General features: G+C 38.4%; 1 long non-coding RNA gene across 1 annotated transcript; it reads left to right on the top strand.

Annotated features, from left to right (window-relative positions):
* Window positions 1-538: 538 nt before the first annotated feature.
* On the top strand, window positions 539-22,726 carry LOC109271964 (uncharacterized). The gene is made up of 3 exons (XR_002082192.2): window positions 539-666; window positions 832-933; window positions 22,501-22,726. It is a non-coding gene; the product is annotated as an uncharacterized LOC109271964 (long non-coding RNA).
* The last annotated feature ends 2,272 nt before the right edge of the window (window positions 22,727-24,998 follow it).

Here is a 24,998-nt window from a genome sequence, read left to right as displayed (position 1 = left end):
TTTGGTCGTGGAACACTTAAGCAAAGCTATGATCATAGAGGGAAATGGAGAGACTCAGAAGCTGGGGATAGCTATCCATTTCTGAGTCACCCACACTAGGATGATAGTTGGAGCCTTGAAAAGTAATCTTGAAGCTCACCCACATTTGAGGGTTGAGTCAAAAAAGAGTCTATAAAGAGATCTGAAAAGCAACAGCCTGAGAGCTGAGACATAGTGCCAAAGGAGGAAATATAGGAGCCATCACCAGTGTTCCATGCTGAAGAAAGGCCAAACAAATAACTAGAAAGATCCCATGGGTGCATAATGCAGAAGTCCTTAGTGACCTTTCACAGAGGGAAAGAATGGAAGCAGAAACCTCACCACAGACAAGAGAAGGCAGAAAGCATAGACATAGCTTTGTCAAAGACCCAGACTACACACAGAGGAGAATGATAGGACAATGTCTGGGTTGGGGGGCAGGGCCATGGGAGGATCATTGTTATTAGAGAGGAAGAGTTTGAAAATATGGGACAAAGAAAAGGAATTACAGAAGCTGTACTTTTCCTATTTGAAAGGAGATGGAGAGGACATGAAGTGGACAATGTACTGGAAGAACCAACTTTGAAAAGAAGAAATACCTCATTCCTTGGGACTATGGAAATGAAGTGATCAGGAATGTAAATAAAGGTAAGATTATAGTCTGTGTATCAGATTTATAGAGGCTTACTAGCAGCTTTAAGCTCAGGAAAGAAGTTTAAGCATTTTTCATTTGTTTGCTCATTAATCATCATAACAACCCTATGAGCTAGGTACTATTATTATCCTCATTTTACAGCTGAGGTAATTTTACAGGAGAGCCAGAAACCCGAAGGAACTTCTATTTACTCATTGACATACAAGGCATGTACAGCTACTGGAAGATGGGAGCAAGGAATGACAGGGGCTGTGGTTGAGGTAAGTCAGGGTTTCTCAAACTCGACACTATTGATATTCGGGACCAGATCATCTTTTGTTGTCCTGTGCATTATAGGATATTTAGCAACATCCCTGGACTTCATTCACTAGATGCTAGTATCTCACACACACACAAACACACACACACACACACACACCCCACTGTCATGACCATCAGAAAAGTAAAAATTGCCAGATGTCCTTGAGGGGCAAAATCACTTCTAGTTGAGAACCACTGGGATAAATTGAATGAAGATAGAGCTGACACTGGTCAGTCTGACAAAACAGAGGACCCAGATCTTCATTGAACAGGGAAATAGAATATTAAGATTCTGGGTCTGTATTAGAAGAAAAGCATAATGTCATGAGTTTCTTTTCTGGATAATGCAAAGTGAATGCAGCAAAAAACCTTGGACACAGAGAACGCAGTGAAATCAATACAATAGGTATATTATATATAATCAAAACCATCATCTGTGGTTGGGTAAGCCCCAGGGAACAAATCATCAATTTCTATGACAAAATGTGACATAGCATAATCAAGGGTATGTAGTTATCCCCTCATTTCTCTGGCATGCATTTTATAAACCCCGAGGATTATGGACTTAAGAATAAATGTCACCGTCCTGATTGTATGTTTTTCTGGACTCCATGTTGTGTGACCTCACATCCATTATTCAATTCAAGCCTACCAGATGGAAACTTATTAAATATTGTCATTTCCTCTTACTGAATTTAATTAAGCCTCCTCACAAGAAAAAGATTTCTACAAAACCTGGTGTCCCCTTCCCCTTTTCAAATGCATGTGCACATATATTCTTATGCTGCTGCTGGGCCTCATTGTGTCTTAGAGAAGCTTAAATTAAAGCACCTTTTTTTTTTTTTAACTCTAGTTGGTCAACTGGTTAAATGTACAGCTGTGGAAGTGAGGCTTCTTTGAAAACACAGCAGTCAGTATGGATACTGTCATTTGTTAAGCTTAATGATAAGTCCACACTCCAGTGAATGGTATATTGTTGTAGATTCTTCGGTATAGATTCTTTGGTAGTGCTAGAGTAAACTGAAAATACATGGTTGTAATTCATGTGTTAGTATCAGAACATCTCCAGCTACAGCCCGCAGAGGAGCCAGTGCACACCCAGGAATGTCCCAGAAGGGCATGATGCAGCCCTGAGGCAGGGGCATTCTGGAGCAAACTGCCCTGCAGGCTGCAGAGCCCAACCTATGGGGTGCCCTTGTAGGATGAGCCATCACAGGCCATCAAGGCAGATCCTTGGAGTTCCCAAAAGCTAACCAAATTTGAACACACGCCATCGGCATTTGGCTCAATGAGGGTTTTTGGTTAACGTTGCGATGATGCAAGCAGGCCTTTTAAGAGTTTTGATGGCTTGGCCCCCACTTAGGCAAGATGGCAAAGTCTTCAATATGTTTTACCATGGCAGGTCATTATTAGGACAAACTTGTGACAAGTGTTCCAACAGCTGGGCAGTTTCAGGCGAAGCAGCTCACACGGAAAGAATTTCTGAGCCCAGAGAGGAGTTCGGGAAGGGGTGAGGGGGTCTTCTCCGTCGCCACCCCCAGTCCCAGCCCCACCGACACCTCCTAATGGCTCCAGAGGACCTGCAGCCCTGTACAATATGTGGCCTGAATGCATCACGGCCCACCTCCTCGTCCTGGCCCACAGGGATGCCCATAGCTTCCAGTTCTTTTTGCAGTTCTGTGATGTCCACCATCCCGTCCCCATGATGGTTCAGTTTGTGGAAGAGCTCTTCAAAAAGGCGGTCGGGTTCCTTCTCCTGGCCAGCCACGGTGGGCAACAGGAAGCCCCGTACTCGGCGCAACATGCTGACACAGCGCTAAGGGTACCCTGAAAAGTGGGAAAGCCCCACCCTCAGGCTGAGCTGCCGCCGGTACCGGCGTCAGGGAGCCTCAGAGGCAGCGCGCAGCAACGGACCCTGGAACGCGTGGGCTCCCAAGTCTCTGGGTTTGGAGCAAGTGCGCCAGGACGGTTCCCGCCTGTCCGGCAACAGCCCTGGTTCTGGATTTGATTTTGCCAGTCTTGGCTGGGGGAAAGCAGCTTAGGACCGCCCCCCCTTTCCCCCCCTAGATTAATGTTTGGCCAGGGATTCCCAGACAGTATTTTTGTTTTATGTTTTATTTGTTTTTGAGAGAGACCAAGAGAGAGCCCGAGCAGGGGAGGGGCAGAGAGAGAGAGAGAGAGAGAGAGAGGATGGAAAGGGGGCTCTGCGCTGACAGCAGGGGGCCCAATGTGGGTCTCTAACCCAGGAACCATGAGATCATAACCTGAACTGAAGTGGGTTGCTTAACGTACTGAGCCACCCAGGTGTCCCCCCAGACAGCATATTCTCAATTCAAACTCCAAACCGAGTGAGGGTAGTCCCATGGTTATGAGTTTTCAGAGGAGGTTTTTTTTGTTGGTGGTGTTTTTGGTTTTTTGTTTGTTTGTTTGTTTTTCAGTTTTGTGCTCAGAGCCAAGGTTGACATAGATCAGCCTCCATGGGGCCATCCTGGGCCAATTCTCTCTCCCTTTTATTAGACCAAGACTTCATCTGTCATTCCCATAGGCTAGTTGAAATCCAAATCTTAGTAACCAAGGGAGTAAATGTTAAGACTTCTTTTTATATTTATAAAAGTTAAAGAGGAAAATAGGCTTTCTAATATGTAGCATGAACTGACAACTGCACATATGTAATTTTTAAATAAATGTACACAAATCATGGGTGGATAAACAAATTTGGAGCCCATTGCTCTTGTGTAATGGGAGTGATCACCTGGTCAGTGGTCAATTTGATAAGAAATTCAGGAGGCTGGGGGTGCCCAGGTGTCTCAGTTGGCTAAACATCTGACTCTTGATTTGGGCTCAGGTCATGATCTCACAGTTCATGCATGAGTTTAGAGCCCCACATTGGGCTCTGTGTTAACAGTGCAGAGCCTACTTGAGATTCTCTCTCTTTTCCCCTCTCTCTAACTCTCCCCCACTTACTCTCTCTCTCAAAATACATAAACCTTAAAAAGAAAAAAAGAAAGAAATTCAGGAGTCTGCAATCAGCACCTGCCAATGAGATCCATCAGAAGCACTGCTCAAGTCAAGAGAACAGACCAGCCCCAGCAGTGGAGCAATAGAGACCAGCACTGAATACATAGATGAAGGGCCAGCTAATACCAACCAGCATGCTCTAAGGAGCTGCACAGGAAGTTTGACCCTTAGCCCCAATGTCACAGAAGTCACAAGTAAACCACATTATGATTTCAGACATCCAGATTCTCTCCTAGGGAGAAAATTAGTGAACAAACACATTTTATCTAAAAGAAAGTAAATGCTATATAAAAGGGTTTAATCAGTTACCAGACAAACTAAGCATTAAAACAAATTAGATATTTGCTTAATTTTATTATTATTATTATTATTATTATTATTATTATTATGCAGCAGGTGGGACTCAGGATAAAGACCAGCAAAACCAGGTTAGGCAAAGTTCATTTTATGGACATATCTGAATTTTAGTATGAGCTGAAATTTAAGGAGACTTTAACTCATTAGTATTATTTTGGATCCATGCTTATAAGTCCTCTCTGTGTGAACGGATACTGCTGATTGTTTCCTTATAATCTCTACTGATGTTGGGTCAACAAGACAAGGTGAAAGTCAAAACCTAAGGATGGCAGAGCAGAAGGATGGAAAGGGCCCAAGTTCTTGACTGCATCACTGAGCCAGTGAACCAACTCTGGAAACCAGTTTCCACTGGACCTGTTTGGACAGGCAACAAATTCAACCTCTGTTATTTAAGCCACTTTCTTCTGGGTATTCTGTCACAGCTGAAAGCATAGCTCATAGAAAATCATAACTCACAAAATAATTACAAACTGAGATGAATCCAATTTTCCTTCATTACGCTCACCTCAGTTTGTAATTATTCTAGGAAGATGTAACAGGGGCCATAATATATTGGGTAATGAAGGAAGGCTTCCTGAAGTTTAGGTGATATTTAAGCTAAGGCTTGAAAGATAAGTAGGGGTTGGCCTGTGAAGAGTAAGGAAAATAGCATTTTTTGTACCTTTAACATTCCTGAGAAGAAAAGAACTTGGAAAGTTCAAAGAACTAAAAGAAGGTCACTGTCACTGGACAATAATGAACAACAGAAAGAATGGCCCAAAGTGAGATTAAAAACACAGGCTCAATTGAAGATCCTGGCTTTTATCCCAAGAACAATATAGAGTTATATCAGCCAGGACAAACCAGGTTATGCTGTGATAACAAACAACTCCAGAATCTCGGTGACCTACAGGGTGAATATCTCATTTGTACATATACCCATTATAGGTCAGCAATAGGTTCTGCTCCTGGGATGTCATTGTCCCTACCCTGGGACTGAGGCAGCCACTTCCTGGAACATCATTGGTAGCCATGGCAAAGGGAAAAAAAGAGCATGGAAAAGCAGGCTGTGGATCTTAAAAACTCTGCCTGTAGGTGACATATTTCATTTCTTTTTGTATTTTATTGGCCAAAACAAGTGACATGCTCTCCTGACTTCAATTCCTCCTTCACCTCCTTTGGTGAAAAATATTACAGCCTACACCAGGAGGCATTTATGCATTTTTAGCAGAATAGCATGGCTTAATGCACAGTGTAAAGATCCTGCTAGCTATTGTGTGGAGAATGGGGGGAAAAGGCAGGAGCCAGTGCAGTGAGACCGGTTAGGAGATTCTCAGAGTAGTCAGCTTGAACTAGAGTGGTGGCAGTGGAGGGGAAGAGAATCAGACAGATCATGATATATTTTAGAGATAGAATTGAAAGAATTTTATGAAGGATTAGATGAAAGATATGAGGAAGAAAATGATACCTGCTATAGACTAAATGTTTTTGTCCTCCCAAAATTACCTATGTTGAAATCCTAACCCCCAAGGTGAAGGTATTAGAAGGTGAAGCTTTGGGGAGGTGATTAGGTCATGAAGGGAATGCCTCCTGACTGAGATTAAGAGCCCTGATAAAAGACACCCCAAAGAGTTCTCTTGCCCCTTCCACCATGTGAGGGCACAGCAAGAAGGCATCTATGAACGAGGAAGCAGACCCTCACCAGACACTGAATCTGTCGGTGCCTTTTTCATGGACTTCCAGCCTTTAGAACTGAGAAAAATAAATTTCTGTGGTTTATAAGCCACCCAGTCTATGATATTCTGTTAGAGCATCATGAAGGGACTAAGGCAGTATCAAAAATAACTTTTAGGTTTCTAGAATGAGACACCATGTAGATGAAGATGTCAATCTCTGAGGTGCAGGAGATCAATTGGGATTAAGATCAAGAGTTCAAATTTAGATGTATTAAGTTTAAGATGCCAGTGAGTCATACAAGTGGCAAAATTGCATGTATCTCAGGAAAGAGGTCCAAGATGGAAATATAAATTTGTAACTTATTGGCATACAGATAGCTTTTAACACTGTAGGAGAGAAGAATATCACTTAAAAAGTATAGAGTAGGAAGAGGGCCCTAGACCAAGTTCTGAAAAACCCTACAATGTACATCTCAGATGCAGGCAACAGAGCCATCAAATGCAAACTGCCTGCAACCAAATAATCTTGGGCACATTACATATTTTCTCTGAACCTCAGCTTCCTCATCAGTACCAATTCTGTCTCAACATTCTGTTGTGAGCATTAAGTAGAAAAAACACTTAACACAAGCCCTGGCACATAGAAAGCATTTCATAAATGGTAATTATTGTTAATGTCATTTTTATTAAAGGAGAACTGAGAAGGGCATCTGGGTGGCTCAGAGCCCATTTTGGATCCTCTGTCCCTGCCTCTGCCCCTCCCCTACTCACATGCTCTCTCTCTTTCTCAAAAATAAAAGTAAACATTAAAAAAAAAAAAAAGACTGAGAAAGAGCCTTCACAGAAGTAGGAGGAAACAGGAAAATGTATTATTAAAGAAAGCATGAGAAGAGGCTATTTTTAGAAAAAGAGAGCCCAGTGCTACTAAAAGTGTCAAATGCTGAGTCAAATTAAAACCTAGGGCCGAAAAGGGTCCTTTGGATTTAGCAAGAAATGCATAGGAATTTTGGTGAATTGGTGGAACAGAAACCAGATTGGAGAGAGTTAAATACTGAGTAGATCGTACCTCATACCATGCATAAAGATAAATTCCAAGTGAAGTAAAGACCAAAAAGTAAAATGTGAAACCTTCAAATACTATGAATAAAATATAAGAGAATACCTTTGTGATCTCAGTGCATAGGAATTCCAAAATAAGACATTAGAAAGCATAAACCATAGAATACAAGTTTGATAACATTGAAAATATCTGTGCATGAAGATACATCATTTAAAAGGTGAAAAAGAGTCACAGATAGAAAATCCAACATTACGGCTTCCATAAAATAGTATTCAGAATATATTAGGAATCCTAAATCAATAAGAGAAAGACAATTGGCCTAAGAAACAGGCAAATAATGTGAGCAGAGATCTTACCAGGACCTTTAATCTAATAATGTTTCTGCATTGTCACTGTTCTTATTTCATTGTGCCCTCATTTTTCTCTTTCCTTCCACTTAGATTCCATAATCCATCATCTTAATCACTACCTTCCATACTCCTTTACACATTTGCTCCTGCTTTCTTTGCCTTATTCATTTTGCAAAACCATAACCTTGAGTAAATCCAACTCTCCACATTCTCTGCAACTTCACTTCTCCCTCTCCCTCATATCCCTTATCCAATCCTTCATAACATTCTTTCAGTTCTATCTCTAAAATATATCATCATCTGTCTGCTTCTCTTCTCCTCCACTGCCACCAGTCTAGTTCAGGCTTACCACTCTAAGAATTTCCTAATGGATCTCACTGCACTGGCTGACTACAGCTATGGATGCCTTTTCTCCAATGCAGTGAAAAAATAGATGCAGAGTCTGTTGAGAGTTTGTAAGTACAGTGGTGGAAAAATGAAGGGGGCCCATGCAATGGCTTCCATTTCTTCAATAATAAATGAAGAACTAATGGAAATGGGATGTTAAATATGAAGGAGAGAAAGTCAAAAAAAGAGGATGTGAAAGCCAGAAATTTGAAGAAATAGTAGAAGGTATAGCATAGTTACTGTGGAGAGTGAGAAGGCTATGCTCTAAAAGAAACTGGGTAAGATTTTTGAGCACCATGAGTACCAATTTGTGGTCATGAATTTATAGAATGTCAATTTGTGAAACTTACTGTGCATCACGTAACCCAGAATTGGGCACACCAATCTCATATAGTTGTAATGGACCAAGCCCGTTACATCAGCACCTTTGGTGAGAACTACCAATTCACCAACTTCCACTGTGCTGTGACATGGATTTTATTCTGGTCTACTCTCTCAAAGGCTCTGCATCCATTTATTCCACTCAGCACATGCAGCACATGCATAATGGAGCAGTAAGACAGAAAGAACCAGGATCCTGATGACTACAGAGCCATCATGTCAGCCTCTGGACCATGTTTATATGAAACAGAAATAAACACAGACCATAAGCGACAATTATATCTGGTCTCCTGCATCTCTCACCCCCCAGCTGATCCTAAATATAAACAATAAAAATCCTCAATTAATAATGTAGAGATAATCAGAATAACATGTAACCAGAAAAATGCCCAGATTAAATCACAATCAAGATGACTATGAACATGGGATTGAAACTGTTAAAAACATACAGAAGTTAAAGTAGCTTCAGCATTTTATATGAAACCAATATATTCAAAATATGTTTCACTGTTACATAAATCCACATAGTAACTATATTTATGAGACAAAGAACTTTACAAAGTAATGAAAAATAAAGACTACTATAATTGCAAAAATTGCCTCAACATTTTATTTATCCTACTGTGCTAAGCAGTAGGCTGGCTGCTAGAGAAACAAATATAAGTAAGTGTCTAACTTTTACTGAGGAGCTTGCTGACTAATAGTAGAGAGAAACATAAACATATCATTTGCACATACTTATTTTCAGTATGATTTTTTAAAATTCATCATCAGATTTTGTAGATTTAGCAAATAAACAAAAATACGTTTTTTGGTCTTCAAACAAGAATCCTCTTTGGCCAAGGAAAACAGCTGAATGTAATTTGGCTCACTGATCAGTAGAGGGTGATAGAACATCAGAATGATAGCTTAAGAATGCCTTTATGAACCATGTTGTAAGCATTTTTCTATAGTTCATTCAATTAATATTTTCCCCCAGACTCAGTGACATATTTAACTGTGAATATACAAAGTATATAAATCCATTCTGGATAAAATTCATTCATCACCTGGAAACACTTGGGTGAGAAAAACAAACAATTTTCACCATTCCTCTTTTATTTATCATTCCTTTTTACATTTTTTCTCTATGTCCTACAATAAAAAGTTCATCAATCAAGGAAATATATCACATCATTTTTTTTCTCATAAGTGTTGCAAATATAGTTTGTCTTATCAATATCTTTCCACGAGTGGTCAAATTAATGAAACCCAATGTAATGGGTGAACTGAGCCACCTGTGGTGGTAACAGAAGGTAAATGATAAAATCTTTATGTTATCTGTGGGTAACATCATTCTGAAGCATGAAATTTGATCCCCTTCATTTATGTCTGTTTCTTTGACTATAATTCATATTATATAATATTAATGAGATCAAATTTTTCAAAATGCAATTGTAGTAGGCATTTTATATTAAACTATAGTGTTTTTGAAAGAAAGAAAGAGAAAAAGAGGCTTTTCTGCATCATAAAGTATTTTGTTTAAAATTTTGTACAAGTGCCTCTCTTGTTCAGTTATTATAGTCTTAATTAATTTTCCCTTATGAAGGATATCAACTGGCAATTATTTATGGAGTACCAACTAGATGCTCAATTTATGTTTTCAATAATTAACAAATTACCAAAATCTGGGTGGCCTAACACAACAGAAATTCACAGGATTTACACATCCTGTAATTGTACAAATGATATGTTTATTTACATATCATTTGTACATACTTATTTTCAGTATCACTTTTTAAAATCATTTAAAAATACTGTGAATTTACACAATTCAAGACAGAGTCTGAAGTCAAGATGTAAAGAGGGTCAGCTTCTCCTGGAGGTTCTGAAAGGGAATCTTTTCCTTGTCTCTTTCTCAGTTTCTAGTAGTATCTAGCAATCCTTGGCTTCTAGCTGCACCATTTCAATCTCTGCCTCCATCATCACATGGCTTTCTATGTGTCTTTCTGTGTCTTTACAGGTTTTTTTTTAAGATTTATTTTATTTTTAGAGAGAAAGAGCAAGCAGGGGACATGGGCAGTGGGGAAGAGAAACAGAGACAGAAACAGAGACAGAGTATCCTAAACAGATCCCACGCTCTGCATGGAGCCCTACACAAGGCCTGGTCCCACAGCCCTGGGATCGTGACCTGCACCAAAATCAAGCGTCAGACACTCATCCAATGGAGCCACCCAGGAACCCCTATTGGCTTTCTTAAAAAGATACCAGTTATTGGATTTAGGGCCAACTAGTATGGGCCCTAGTATGCCCTCATCTTAACTAATTACATGTGTAAAGACCCTACTTCCAAATAAGGTCATCTTCTGAGGTTCTAGGTAGCCATAAATTTTAGAGTACTACTCAGTACATGTAGTAATACTATTTCATATATTTTCAAAGAAATCTTAAAAGAGAAAAAATAAGATGGTTCTCCTTTATGGAAATAATATGGAAACTGAATATATTATATTCAGAATAGACAAATCCCATTCAAATAAGTCTTTTTATTTTACTTTATTTTCACATTAATGTGTATATAACTTGTCTTGTTCTATAATAGCTTTGAGGTATCTTATAATAAAAACACTTAGTACGGTGCACAATATAAAATGTGTGTAGCTCACTAATAAATAGTATATACTTTTTGTTGAGACCCAATAGAATTAGAGATTTAGCAATAAAGGAAGATAAAAATCCTCTCTATAAATGCAATCCCTAAAATTCCATCACATAAAATTCATAGCCACATTATTGCAATGTAAAAGGAAACAACCCTTTTCAATTAATCTTCCAATTACCATGTGTTTAATTTATTTGTTTTCATTTATGAGATGTGTAAGAAACAGACCAATTATTACAAAATGTGCATCATACACTGAATTGAGAAGGCCCCAAATAATCACAAAGTCATTTTCTGACACTTTACCCTGCAGGAGATAATACCATTAACTGGTTCCTGGTTAAAAATTGTGGCCAGGTGAAGGATGGGAGCCACTTACCAATTGAGTTCTATCTGAATTCACATTTTGTCAAAGACATTATCACAATTTTAAGATACAGTGGAAAGTCAAGACCAGAGAATGATAAAAACACAGATAAGGGGAAACAACCTGTTCCACAATTCTCATTATCAGACAGGAAAGAACACATCAGCTCCATGGGAGAGACATGGAACTAAAGTTTTATGTAGCAATGAGTTGTTCAAAAAATGTCTCACTGAGTGATGAAAGGAAAAGATAAGGTCCTTTAAAAATTCCTAAAGTAATTGCAATAAGAGATGCTGATTCTCATCAGCAGTTTGTTAAAGTGGAAGCCATAATGCTAAAACACACTTAACAAAGGCAGTTTTGAGAATGGCTAAGATAACACAATTCCAGTAATTGTGTCAGCTTATTCCAAGGACAGAAATTAAAGTAACTGGAAGAATGAGGCGCCTGGGTGGCTCAGTTGGTCAAGCTTGTGATCAGGTCATAATCTCACGTTCATGAGTTCAAGCCCCGCATCGGGCTCTGTACTGACAGCTCAGAGCCTGGAGCCTGCTTGGATTCTGTGTCTTCCCCTTCTCTCTCTGCCCCTCCCCACTCATTCTCTGTCTCTCTCTCTCTCTCTCTCTAAAATAAATAAACATTTAAAAAAAATTAAAGTAACTGGAAGAGTAACTGAAACAAATATCCTTCAAACACACCTCCCCAAATATTACTCCCCAACCTGGCCTTGGGGAGGTGTTGAGTGGAAGACTCTGCCACCTTGTGCTCACTGATGAGAATCCAGAAAGCTAATATTCTGAGATGCTAGATCTAGACATTCTTTAAAAACAAGTAAGCAGAGAACTTCCGGGAAAGATGGCAGAGTTGGAGAATTCTAAGCTCACCTATTGCCACAGATACAACTAGATAACACCACATCCACATAAATAACCCAGAAAATGACCCAAACACTGGCAGAACAGGCTTTCCACAGCTAAATATAGACAAGAAGCCACAGTGAACAGGGTAGGAAGGGCAGAGACATGTTTGGGAGTCAAACAAACATGTGGGACTGCCCATGGGGGAGAGGGACATGGCAGGCACAGAAAAGGGAGAGGACCAGACCCCACAAAAGGCATCCCAGGTACAGGGTATCTGCAGAGGGAAGAAAAAACCCTGTAAAATCTGGCTCTGAAAAACAGAGGGGCCTAACAATCAGTGCAGCTTAATACCTGGAAATTTCTTGGAGAGCCAAGAGGGTAGAGTTCCCACCCATAAAGAGACAGCATAATAAACAGCCCTTCTCAGATACAGCATAGAAGCAGCAGTTTGAAAAAAGCATGAGATACATCAGAAGACTTACTTACTAATCTCAGAGCATGTGCTGGAGGGACAGAGATCTTTGGGAGACTTCTCCAAGAATAAAAGCTGACAGGCACCACTCCCCTCCTCTGCCTCCCAGCACAGATACATGGACATGTTCAGGAACCAGTGTAGCACCAACACTCTCCACCTAGCTTGCTAAATAACAATGGGCCCTGCCCCCATGAGCTTCAGTGATCTGTCCCCTCCATCCATGCCTGAGCAGGGATTTTTCCCAGGCAGCTGCATGTCACTTTCTGCAGTGGACCAGTGCAGACCTTAGCACCTTGTGCCCTACCCCCCACAGACCTCTCTACAGACCTGCCTCACCAATATTTTCTTGGTCTGAGCCCATCCAAAGTGATGCCACAAGCCTGGCCGTGTGAAAGCAGTCCTGACAGGGTCCAGCACTACTCCACAATGACTACTGTCCCAGGGATAGGGGAAAGTAACCATACATACTAGTTCAATTATGGCCCCACCAGTGAGCTGGGGGCAAGCATCTGGTCTGACTACAGGCCCTGCCCACAAACAAAAGCTTTTCAGGGGAAAATACAGGGAAAGCACCCTGGAATTCGGTGCTACTACATCTCTGGCAAATACCAGGTATGACTCAACTCAAGTACAAGGTGGCACCAGACTGGCCCACTGACAACACAAAGACCAAACCCTAACCACAAGAGGCAAAGTGAACTATTACAGATGACTGGACTGAAAGGAAAGGTGGCTCAGCCACAACAGCAAGTCACACACAACACATATGGAAGATACACCTGGAGCACCAGGCTCTGACAAACAGGAGACATTGCACTGCAGGGCACTACAGTTCCTTTTCTTCATAAGGCCACTATTTTCAAGAGCAGGAGATGTAGCTGGAAGTCCTCTTTTTTTAATGTTTATTTGTTTTGGGGAGAGAAAGAGAGAACACAAGCAGGGGAGGGACAGAGAGAAAGAGGGAGATAGAGACTCCCAAGTAGGCTCTGTACTGTCAGCACAGAGCCTGATGTGGGACTCAATCCCATGAACAATGAGATCCTGACTTGAGCCAAAATCAAGAGTCAGATGCTTAACTGATTCCACCACCCAGGTGCTCCCAATGTAGCTAACATTCCTAACACATACAAACACAGAGGTAGACAAAATGAGGAAACAGAGAAACATGTTGCAAATGAAAAAATGGAAAAAAAATCATAGCAAGAGAGCTAAATGAAACAAAGATAAGTAATATGCCCGATAGAGAATGTAAAGTAATGTTCATAGAGATACTCCATGAACTTGAGAAAAGAGTGGAGGACATCAGTGAGACCATTGACAAAGAGAAAACACAACAAAGAGATAAAAAACAAAAAAGAACCAATCAGAGATCAAGAAATCAGTTAAAACTATACTGGATAGAATAAACAGTAGACTAGAGGAAGCAGAAGAACAGATCAGCAACCTGAAGGACAAAGTAATAGAAAGCAATCACGCTGGACAGGAGAGAGAATAATAACAAAAAACAAAAACAGACTAAGAGAACTTAGCAACACTATCAAGCATAATAACATTCACATTATAGGGATACACAGAAGAAGAGAGAGAAAAGGGGGCAGAAAATTTACTTGAAGAACTAATAGCTGAAAACTTCCTGAATCTGGGGAAGGAAACAGAAATCCAGAACCAGGAGGCAGGAGCCCCTCAAAAAATCATCCAAGGAGGTCCACATAAAGACACACAGTAATTAAAACAGCAAAAAGTAGTGATAAGGAATTTTAAAAGCAACAAGAGAGGGGCATCTGGGTGACTCAGTCAGTTAGCGTCTGACTTCAGCTCTGGTCATGATCTTGTGGTTTGTGGGTTTGGGCCCCACATCAGACTCTGTGCTGACAGCTCAGAGACTGGAACCTGCTTCAGATTCTGTCTCTCTCTCTCTCTCTCTCTCTCTCTCTCTCTCTCTCTGCCCCTCCCCTGCTCACACTCTGTCTCTGTCTCTCTTTCAAAAATAGATAAACATTAAAAAAAAATTGGAGTAACAAGAGAATAAAAAATAGTTACATACAAAGGAAACCCCATAACTCTATCCCCTGATTTTTCAGAAATCAGAAACTGATTCTGCAGGCAGAAGGGAGTGGCATGATACATTCAAAGTGCTGAAAGAAAAAACCTGCAAATATGAATGCTCTCTCCAGCAAGGTGCAAGACTCTTTCAAAATAGGAGGAGAGATAGTTTCCCAGACAAACAAAAGTTAAGGAATTTATCACCACTAATGCAGCCTTACAAGAAATGTTAAAGTGGACTCTTTGAGTGGAAAGGAAAGACCATAAGTAGGAGTAAGAAAAATAGGAAGCACAGAAGCAGTAAAATTAAGTATAGCTATAAAAACCAGTCAAGGGATTCACATAAGAGGATGTAATAAGAATAAGAGGATGTAAACTATGACACCATGTATCTAAAACATGCAGGGAGAAGAGTAAAGAATGAATTCAAACTTAAGCAACCATCAATTTAGTATAGACTACCATATGCAGAAGATGTACATACAGACCTAATGGTAACCACAAATCAAAAGCCAGTAATAGATATGCAACAAATAAAAAGAAAGGAATCTATCACTAAAGAAACCAAACAAAACCATGAGAGAAGAGACCACAAGAAGGAACAGAGAAGAACTGCAAAAACAAGCATAGAACAGGTAACAAAATGACAATAAATTCTTTCCTATCAATAATTAATTCGAATGTAAATGGACTAAACACTCTAATTAAAAGACATAGGATGATGGAATAGATTTTTTAAAAAGGAAGACTCATCTATATGCTGCTTACAAGAGACTCATTTTAGACCTAAAGACACATGCAGATTGAAAGTAAAGGGATGAGAAAACATTTATCATGCAAATGGAAGTAAAAGAAAGCCAGGGTATCAATACTTATATTGGACAAAATAGACATTAAAGACTATAACAAGGGACAAAGAAGCACACTATAGAGGCACCTCTGTGGCTCAATCAGTTAAGTGTCCAACTTCAGCTCAGGTCATGATCTCACAGCTCTAGAGTTCAAGCCCCGTACTGGGCTCTGTGCTGACAGCTCAGAGCCTGGAGCCTCAGATTCTGTCTCTGTCTCTCTCTTCCCCTCCCCGCTCCTGCTCTGTCTCTGTCTCTCTCTCTCTCTCAAAAATAAACATTTTAAAAAAGGACACTTTATAATAATAAGGGGAACATCCAACAAGATGTTTGGAAACATCCAAATACATGCAAAATTGTACCTATTTATGCACCCAACATGGGAGAACCCAAATACATAAAGCAGCTAATAACAAACATAAAGGAAGTAATAAATAGTAATACAATAATACAGGGGACTTTAGCACCCACTTACATCAATGGATAGATCATCTGAACAGAAAATCAACAAGGAAACAGTGACTTTGAACAACACATTGGACCAGATGGATCTAACAGATATATTCAGAACATTCCATTCTAAAACAGCAGAATACACATTCTTTTCAAGTTCACATAAAAACATTCTCCAAAACAGATTAAGCCCCAAACAAGGCTCAACAAATTCAAAATGATCGAAGACATACCATACATATTTTTTTAACCACAACACTATGAAACTAGAAATCAATCACAAGAAAAAAATCTGGACACAATGCAAATATATGGAGGTTAAATAACATGGTACTAAACAATGAGTGGGTCAACCAAGAAATCTAGAGAAAATCAAAAAATACATGGAGACAAATGAAAATGAAAACATAACATCCAAAATCTTTGGGATGCAGCAAAAGCTGTTCTAAGAGGGAATTTTATAAATATACAGGCCTACTTCAAGAGGCAAGAAAAATCTCAAATAAACAACCTAACCTTATACCTATGGGAGCTAGAAAAAGAACAACAAATAAAACCCAAAACCTGTAGAAAGAAGGAAATAATACAGATTAGAACAGAAATAAACAAAATAGAAACTAAAGAAATAATGGAACAAATCAATGAAACCAGGAGCTGGTCCTTTGAAAAAATCAGCAGAATTGATGAAACCTTTACCCAGACTCAGAAAAAAAAATGGAAGGAGAGCTCAGATAAAAAAATCAGGGGGCACCTGGGTGGCTCAGTCGGTTGAGCATCTGACTTCAGCTCAGGTCATGATCTCACAGTTCGTGAGTTCAAGCCCCACATTGGGCTCTGTGTTTATAGCTCAGAGCCTGGTGCCTGCTTCAGATTCTGTGTCTCCCTCTTTCTCTGCACCTCCCCACACATGAACTCTGTCTCTGTCTCTCAAAAATGAATAATTGTTAAAATAAATCAGAAATGAAAAAGAAATAACAACCAACACCACAGAAATACAAAGGATTATAAGAGAATATTATAAAAAATATATGCCAAAAAATTAGACAATTAGAAGAAATGGATAAATTCCTAGAAACATATAACCTCCCAAAACTGAATCAGCAGAAAATAGAAAATCGAACAGACTAATTATCAGCAAGGAAATTGAATCAGTAATCCAAAAAGTCCCAACAAACAGAAGTCCAGGACCAGAGGGCTTCACACATGAATTCTACCAAACATTTAAAGAATTACTATCTATTCTTCTCAAACTATTCCAAATAATATTAAAGAAAACTTCCAAATTAATTATGTGGGCCTACATTACCATGTTACCAAAACCAGACAAAAATACTATAAAAGAGAACTATAGGCCAATATCTCTAATGAACATAGACGCAAATTCCTCAACTAAATATTAGCAACCTGAATCCAACAATACATAAAAAAAAATCATTCACAATGATCAAGTGGGATTTATTCCTGGGATGTAAACATGATTCAATATTCATAAATCAATGTGACATCACATCAACAAGGGAAAGGATAAAAACCGTATGATCATTTCAATAGATGCAGAAGAAGTATTCTACAAAGTACAACATCCATTCATGATAAAAGCTCTCAACAAAGTAGGTTTAAAGGGAATATACCTCAAAAAAAAAATAAAATAAAGGGAATATACCTCAAAATAATAAAGGCCATATGTGAAAATTACACTAAAATTATACTCAATGGTGAAAAACTGAGGGCTTTTCTTCTAAGGTCAGGAACAACACAAGGATGCCCACTCTTACCACTTTTACTCAACATAGTCTTGGAAGTCCTAGCCACAGCAATCAAATAAGAAAAAGAAATAAAAGGCATCAAAATTGTTAAGGAAGAGTAAAACTGACACTATTTGCAGATGAGAAGGTACCATGTGTAGAAACCATAAAAATGCCACCAAAAAACTGCTAGAACTGATAAATGAATTCAGTAACATCTCAAGATACAAAATCAATGTACAGAAATCTGTTGCTTTTCTACACACTAATAATGAAGCAGCAGAAAGAGGAATTAAGAAAACAATCCCATTTACAATTGCACCAAGAATAATAAAATAGCTAGGAATAAACTTAACCAAGGAGAGGAAAGACCTGTACTCTGGGGCACCTGGGTGGCTCAGCCATTTAAGTGCTTGACTTGATTTCAGCTCAGATCATGATCTCACGGTTCATGGGATTGAGCCCTGCATCTAGCTCTGTGCTGACGTTACGGAGCCTGCTTGAGATTCTCTCTATCCCTCTTTCTCTCTGCCCCTCCCCCACTTGCTTGCACTCTCTCAAAATAAGTAAATAAACTTTTTTTTTTAAAAAAGAAAGAGCTGTACTCTGAAAACTATAAAACATTGATGAAAGAAATTGAAAATGATACGAACAAATGGAAAGATATTCTGCGCTCATGGATTGGAGAAAAAATATTATTAAAATGCCCACGCCACCCAAAGCAGTTAACAGATTTAATACAATCCCTATCAAAATACCAACAGCATTTTTCATAGACCTAGAACAAATAATCCTAAAATTTGTATGGAACCACAGAACACTGTAACTAGACAAAGTAATCTTGAAAAGAAGAACAAAGCTAGAGGTATTATAGTCCCAGATATCAAGATATACTACAAAGCAATAGTAATCAGAATAGTATGATACTAGCACAAAAATAGACACATAGATCAATAGAATAGAATACAGAGCCCAGAAATAAACCCACAACTATATGGTCAATTAATCTTCAACAAAGGAGGCAAGAATATGCAAAGGGAAAAAGACAGTCTCTTCAACAAATGGTGTTGGGAAAATTGGAGAGCTACATAGAAAGAATGAAACTGGATCACTTTCTTACACCATTCAAAAAATAAACTCAAAATGGATTAAAGATCTGAATGTGAGACCTGAACCATAAAAATCCTACAAGAAAGCATAGACAGTAATTTCTCTGACATCAACTGCAGCAACATTTTTCTAGATAGGTCTCCTGAAGCAAGAGAAACAAAAGCAAATATAAACTATTGGGACTAAATCAAAATAAAAAGCTTCTGCATGGGGTGCCTGGGTGACTCAGTCGGTTGAGTTTCAACTCTTTTGGCCAGGTCATGATCCCAGGGTTGTGGGATCAAGTTCCAAGTTGAACTCCACACTGAGCATGTCGACTGATTGGGATTCTCTCCCTCTCTCCCTCTGCCCTTCTCCCCAGCTCACTCTGTCTCTCTAAAAAAAAAAAAAAAAAAAAAAAAAAAAAAAATTAAAAATTAAAAAAAAATCTTCTGCACAGCAAAGGAAACAATCAACAAAATGAAAAGACAGCCTACTGAATGGGAGAAGATATTTGCACATGATATATCCAATTAAAGGTTGGTAGTCAAAATATATAAAGAACATATACAAATCAACACAACACAACACAAAAAAATCCAATTAAAAACTGGGCAGAAGACATGAACACGCATTCCTCCAAAGAAGACATACAGATGGCCAACAGACACATGAAAAGATGCTCAAATCACTCATCATCAAGGAAATGCAAATCAAAACTACAATGAAAGTGTGCCTGGTTGGCTCAGTCAGAAGAATATGCAACTCCTGATCTTGTGGTCATGAGTTCAAGCCCCACATTGGGGTTAGAGAATATTTAAATAAATATTTTTTTAAAACTACATCTGTCAGAATGGCTAAAATCAAAAACACAAGAAACAAGTGTTGATGAGGATATGGAGAAAAAAACCCTCATGTGCTATTGGCAAGAATGCAAAACTTGTGTAGCCACTGTGTAAGTATGGAGTATGGAGTCTCCTCAAAAAAATTAAAAAAAGAACTACTATATGACACGGTAATTCCACTACTGGGTATTTACCTAAAGAATACAAAAACACTAATTTGAAAAGATATACACACTCCTATGTGTTTGCAGCATTATTTACAATAGCCAAATTATGGAAGCAACCCAAGTGTCCAAAGACAGATGAATGGATAAAGAAGTGGTGTATATGAATGTTACTCAGCCATAAAAAAGAATGAAATCTTGCCGTTTTGCAATAATACGGATTGATCTAGAGGGTATAATGCTAAGTGAAATAAATCAGAGAAAGGCAAATACCAGATGATTTAACTCATAAGTGGAATCTAAGAAACCAAACAAACAAAGGAAAAAAAGAGACAAACCAAAAAACAGACTCTTAACTGTAGAGAACAAACTGATGGTTACCAGAGGGAAGGTGGGTGGGAGAATGGGGGAAATAGGTGAAAGGGATTAAAGAGTACACTTATTGTGATGAGCACTGGATGATGTATGAAATTGTTGAATCACTATATTGTACATTGAATCATTATATTGAAACTAATATAATATTGTATGTTAACTATCCTGGAATTTAAAAAAAAAAAAACAAGTAAGCAGATAGTAAAGTTATATTCTTAAGAAAGTTAAAGAATCTAAATAGAACTATGGACAAATACTCAAATGGTCCCTGCAAGAAAACTCAGGACTTTCCTCAAGAAACAGTTCTGGGGCCTCAGTTCAATACACTATATTTCAAGAAAAAAAAAGTTCTATCTTCCCTACCTTCCTACCTTCTGAGACCTAATGATAACACAGGAACAAATGCAGAACAGTAAAGAGAACACAAGGAGAGTTGTCAGTGTGTGAGAGACTAAAGCCAATATGTGGAAAATGGAAAAAGACTAAAAACCTGTGGTTAGATAAGAGAGAACAGGCACTCCAGAATATGCAGGAAGGACATTCACCCCTCTGACAGCTGGAACAAAAGGCACCAAGGCTCAAGGAGATGCTAGTGGAAAGATTCGGGGCCTCTGAATTATCACATGCAAGATAGCCACCTACCGGTCAGAGACATTTGCTTTGTACTGTGACACAGATGAGAAACAAACCTATTGTGTAAAGCCATTGTAATTTGGAGGTTTACCTGGGTGACTGGAATTCCCATAATCAATGATCCCTCCCATGTACACAGAGCCATCCCACAGGAAGACAGACCTATATATACTACAGCAGTAAACTCCTAAAAGCTATCTAGAACAGTCCCATTCTTAAACCTGATGGGCAACTCAAGATGCCTAGAGAGAAAACAATAAAACAATAAAAGAGAAAGACTGAGATAAATAGTACATGTACTGATCCTAGGGAAAGATTATTGGAAGAGAAAAATAAGCTTTTAAATTTTTAAATTAGCATTTTCAAAGAAATGTGAAAACATATTACTTCCACAAAGTTCAAACTAGATGCTCCTTTCTCACATCCTGACCTTGAGTTATATATATATATATATCCATCCCTTGAGGAAAGACATAAGTATTCCCAATAAAGGAGATAAAAGGAGTGCCAAGCCAAGCAAAATGAATGGAAAAAGATCATCTAGACATAACTTCAGAAAAATTTTAAATACCGCATATTAAGAAATTTTTTTTTCTTTCTTTCTTTTTTATTTGAAAGGGAGGGGGGCACCTGCATGGTTGAGTTGGTTAAGCATCAAACTTTGGCTCAGGTCATGATCTCATGGCTCATGAGTTCAAGCCCCGCCTCGGGCTCTGTGCTGACAGCTCAGAACTGGAGCCTGGTTCAGATTCTGTGTCTCCCTCTCTCTCTGCCCCTCCCCTGCTCATGCTCTATCACTCTCTGTCAAAAATAAATAAACATTTTTAAAAATTAAAGAAGAGAGGACGCACAGGGGAAGGGCAGAGAGAAAAGGAGAGAGAATCTTAAGCTGGCCACACTGCCCAGCGCAGAGCCTGTCAAGGGCCTTCATCTCATGACCCTGAGATCATGCCCTGAGTCAAAATCAAGAGCTAGACATTCAACCAACTGAGCCACACAAGCATCCCAAGAGATTTTTTAAATTAACTTTTTTATCATGGTAAGAACATATAACATGAGATCTCTTAGCAAAAATTTTAATGTACAATGGAATATTGTTAACTATAGGCACAATGTTTTAAAACAGATCTCTAGAGTTTGTTCATCTTGCATAATTGAAACCTTATACTTGTTGGAAATCAACTCCCAATTTTTCTCTCCTTCCAGCCTCTGGTAACCACCATTCTCTCTGCTTCTATGAATTTGACTATTTTAGATACCTAATAGAAGTATAATCATGCAGTATATGTCCTTCTATGACTGACTTCCCTTAACATAATATCCTCAGTATTCATCCATCTTGTCACATATGTCAGGATTTCCTTTTTTTTTTTAATGGCTGAATAATGTTCCATTGTATGTCTTTTGGTTTTTTTAGGGTTTTTGAATCCATTCATCCATTCATTAGTGGACATTTAGGTTGTTTCCACATCTTGGCTATTGTGAATAATGCTGCAATGAAAATGAGAAGAGAAAATCTTTTAAAGCCTTTAGATAAGAAGAGCAAAAAAGGTCACTTACCAAGGAACATCAAACTTCTCATCAGCAATTCTCATGCTAGAAGATAGTAGAACAAAACCTTCACAGTTCTGAGGGGAATAAAATGTTTGAATACAGAATTCTGTGCTTTGCCAAACTATAAATCAATGGAAGAGCATACTAAAAACATGTTCAGATTTACAGGTACTCAGAAATTTCATCTATTTGTGTTTTCTGATGAAAATTTGTTTAATATATTCCAGACAAATGAGGTAGAAACCAACAAAGAGGAAGATATGGAATATAAAAAAGGTGAAACTAACCCAAGAGTCTAATGAAAAACAATTCCAGAGTGAAGCTGTGCACAGGGTTTACAATCTAAATCAGAAGAGGAAGTCAGTGGGCCGCGACTAGAATGTCTTCAAGAAGAAAAAAGAAATGTAGTCTGTGCAGAAGATATAATGACTATAGAAATGGATGGTATCAGCTATATGGTAAAGAAAACATATTTTTTTTTCTCAATAAGATACAAAAAAGACAATTGGAAATTCTAGGGGGAGAAAATAAGAATTACATTTTTAAATGATTCATGATTTAAAAAAAAAGGAAGGCAGCTAAAATGTAGGATAATTTTAAGCAACTTTTGAAATTATAAAAGAAAATTTATTTAATTTGGACACTGGAACATTCTTCTTCAAGGAGCCCAGAAGCCATGATCTTGGATGTATTTATGTTTAAATGTAATTTTTCCATATTATTTGGCTATGCAATAAACAATAATTAAATAGGAAAGGGTTGATTGTTAACTTTCAGGATCAACCTATAAACAACACATGAAAGATTACAATAACGAATGAACTTGGCATTAACCTTGAAAATGTAAAAACAAAAGTATGATTGACAGAATATGGTAGAAGAGTATATAAAATGGAAGAAAGGGGAAAAGAGCTGATAGTCTCATCAAAGTATATCCAGAATGTGACTACTTCTCACCAACTCCACAAGCACTCCCTACTCAGAACCACCTTTATTTCTATCTGGATTACTGCAGTAGCCTCCCAACTAACCCCTGTTTCCACCAACACCTTCCTATACTTATTCTCAACATGGAAGCTATACAAATCCTTCTAAATACAAGTCAGACTATGTCACTTCTCTGCTCAAAACCTTCCAATGGCTTTCCAGTGCACCCAGAGTAAAAGTGAAAAGTCCTTCTATTGGTCCATATGGCACAATGTCACGTCACCTTCTGTTATCTCTCTGACCTCAGTGTCCACCACAGGGCTCTTTGCTCACTCCATTCCAGCCATACTAGCCTCCTTGCCAATCCTTGAACATGCCACCACACTCCTGCTTTGAGGCCTTTGCTGGTTTCCTCTGCCTGAACTCTCTTCCCTAAGATATTCACATGGATAACTCCCTGCCTGCCTTTAAGTCTTTGCTCAAACATCACTTCTCATTGAGGCCAAATCTGACTATCCAGCCTAAAATTGTTACTCCCACCTCCCTACCTCCTGATTCCTCTTACCTTATTCTCCTTTTTTTTCCCCATTAAACTTGTCAATGTCTACTATATAATTTATGTGTCTCAACACCCCCTCCCCGACTAGAATGTACAGGCCAGTGGGGCTAGGATCTTTCTGTTAATGACTGAGCATGTGGAATAGTGCCTATCATCACAGTAGATACTCAATAAATAATTGTTAAATGAATAAATATAGCTTAGGAATCAAGAAATATTATATAAGTCTGTTGGGACAAAACCTAGAGGCTGAAGCATATTATTTAGAAACATAAAAGCAACTGATAATAAAACTATAATATCTATAATATCTATCAAAATTCAAGAAAGTATAGCTAAATCCTTATTTTTCTTATAGGCAGTGAATAGATAATGTCTTTTAAATTGAAAAGTCAAGAAATGGCACCAACAGCACATAATTGAAAGTTGAAAAAGAAAAGAAAGTTGAGAGGTAATTAATGGACTACTAAAAATAAAAAGTTATTAAAAGTAGCTGCTACTACTATGTGTGTATATGTTTGTTATAAGCATAGAAACAAAGACTTGAAGGATACAGACCAGATTACTGCCAGTTGTAACTTCTTAGATAGTTTACAGGAATAAAAGAGTAAAAATCAGTAATTATTAAAAATAATTTGAATCTTTATACCAAATAAAGGAAGGTTGTTTGCCTGTGGAAAGTGGTACTGAGTAGTAGATGGTAGTGGTACTGAGAGAGATGTTGTTTTTCAGTATAAATTCCTCAGTTCTGTTTTATTTTTGCCATGTGCATGTATTACTTTGACAAAAATTGAAGAAGGGAAACAAATTTTGAAAAAAAAATTAATGTTTATTTTTGAGAGAGAGACAGAGCGTGAGCAGGGGAGGGGCAGAGAGAGAGGGAGACACAGAATCTGAAACAGGCTCTGGGCTCTGAGCTGTCAGCACAGAGCCCGATGCGGGGCTCAAACTCAGTAACTGTGAGATCATGACTCGAGCTGAAATCAGAAGCTTAACCGACTGAGCCACCCAGGATCCCCGAAGGAAAATAAATTTGAACGAATAAAAAGCATAAAAAGATCTAGTTTTACTCTAGCACAGAAACAAATATCCCATAGGTTCCCAAAGCACCATATCATCAAGACCAATATCATGCCAACCTTGGGAATTTTCAAAGCAGGTGTTTCCAGTTGATCACCATGAGTATAAAAAATAAAATGAGATGAAATAACATTAACATTTGGTTTTACTTTAACTTCC

Source organism: Panthera pardus, unplaced genomic scaffold (assembly GCF_024362965.1).
Source record: "Panthera pardus isolate Hobbes unplaced genomic scaffold, ASM2436296v1 HiC_scaffold_11, whole genome shotgun sequence".
Taxonomy (NCBI): Eukaryota; Metazoa; Chordata; class Mammalia; order Carnivora; family Felidae; genus Panthera; species Panthera pardus.
The sequence above is the reverse complement of the archived record's forward strand: the minus strand, read 5'-3'. Positions and strand labels throughout refer to the sequence as shown.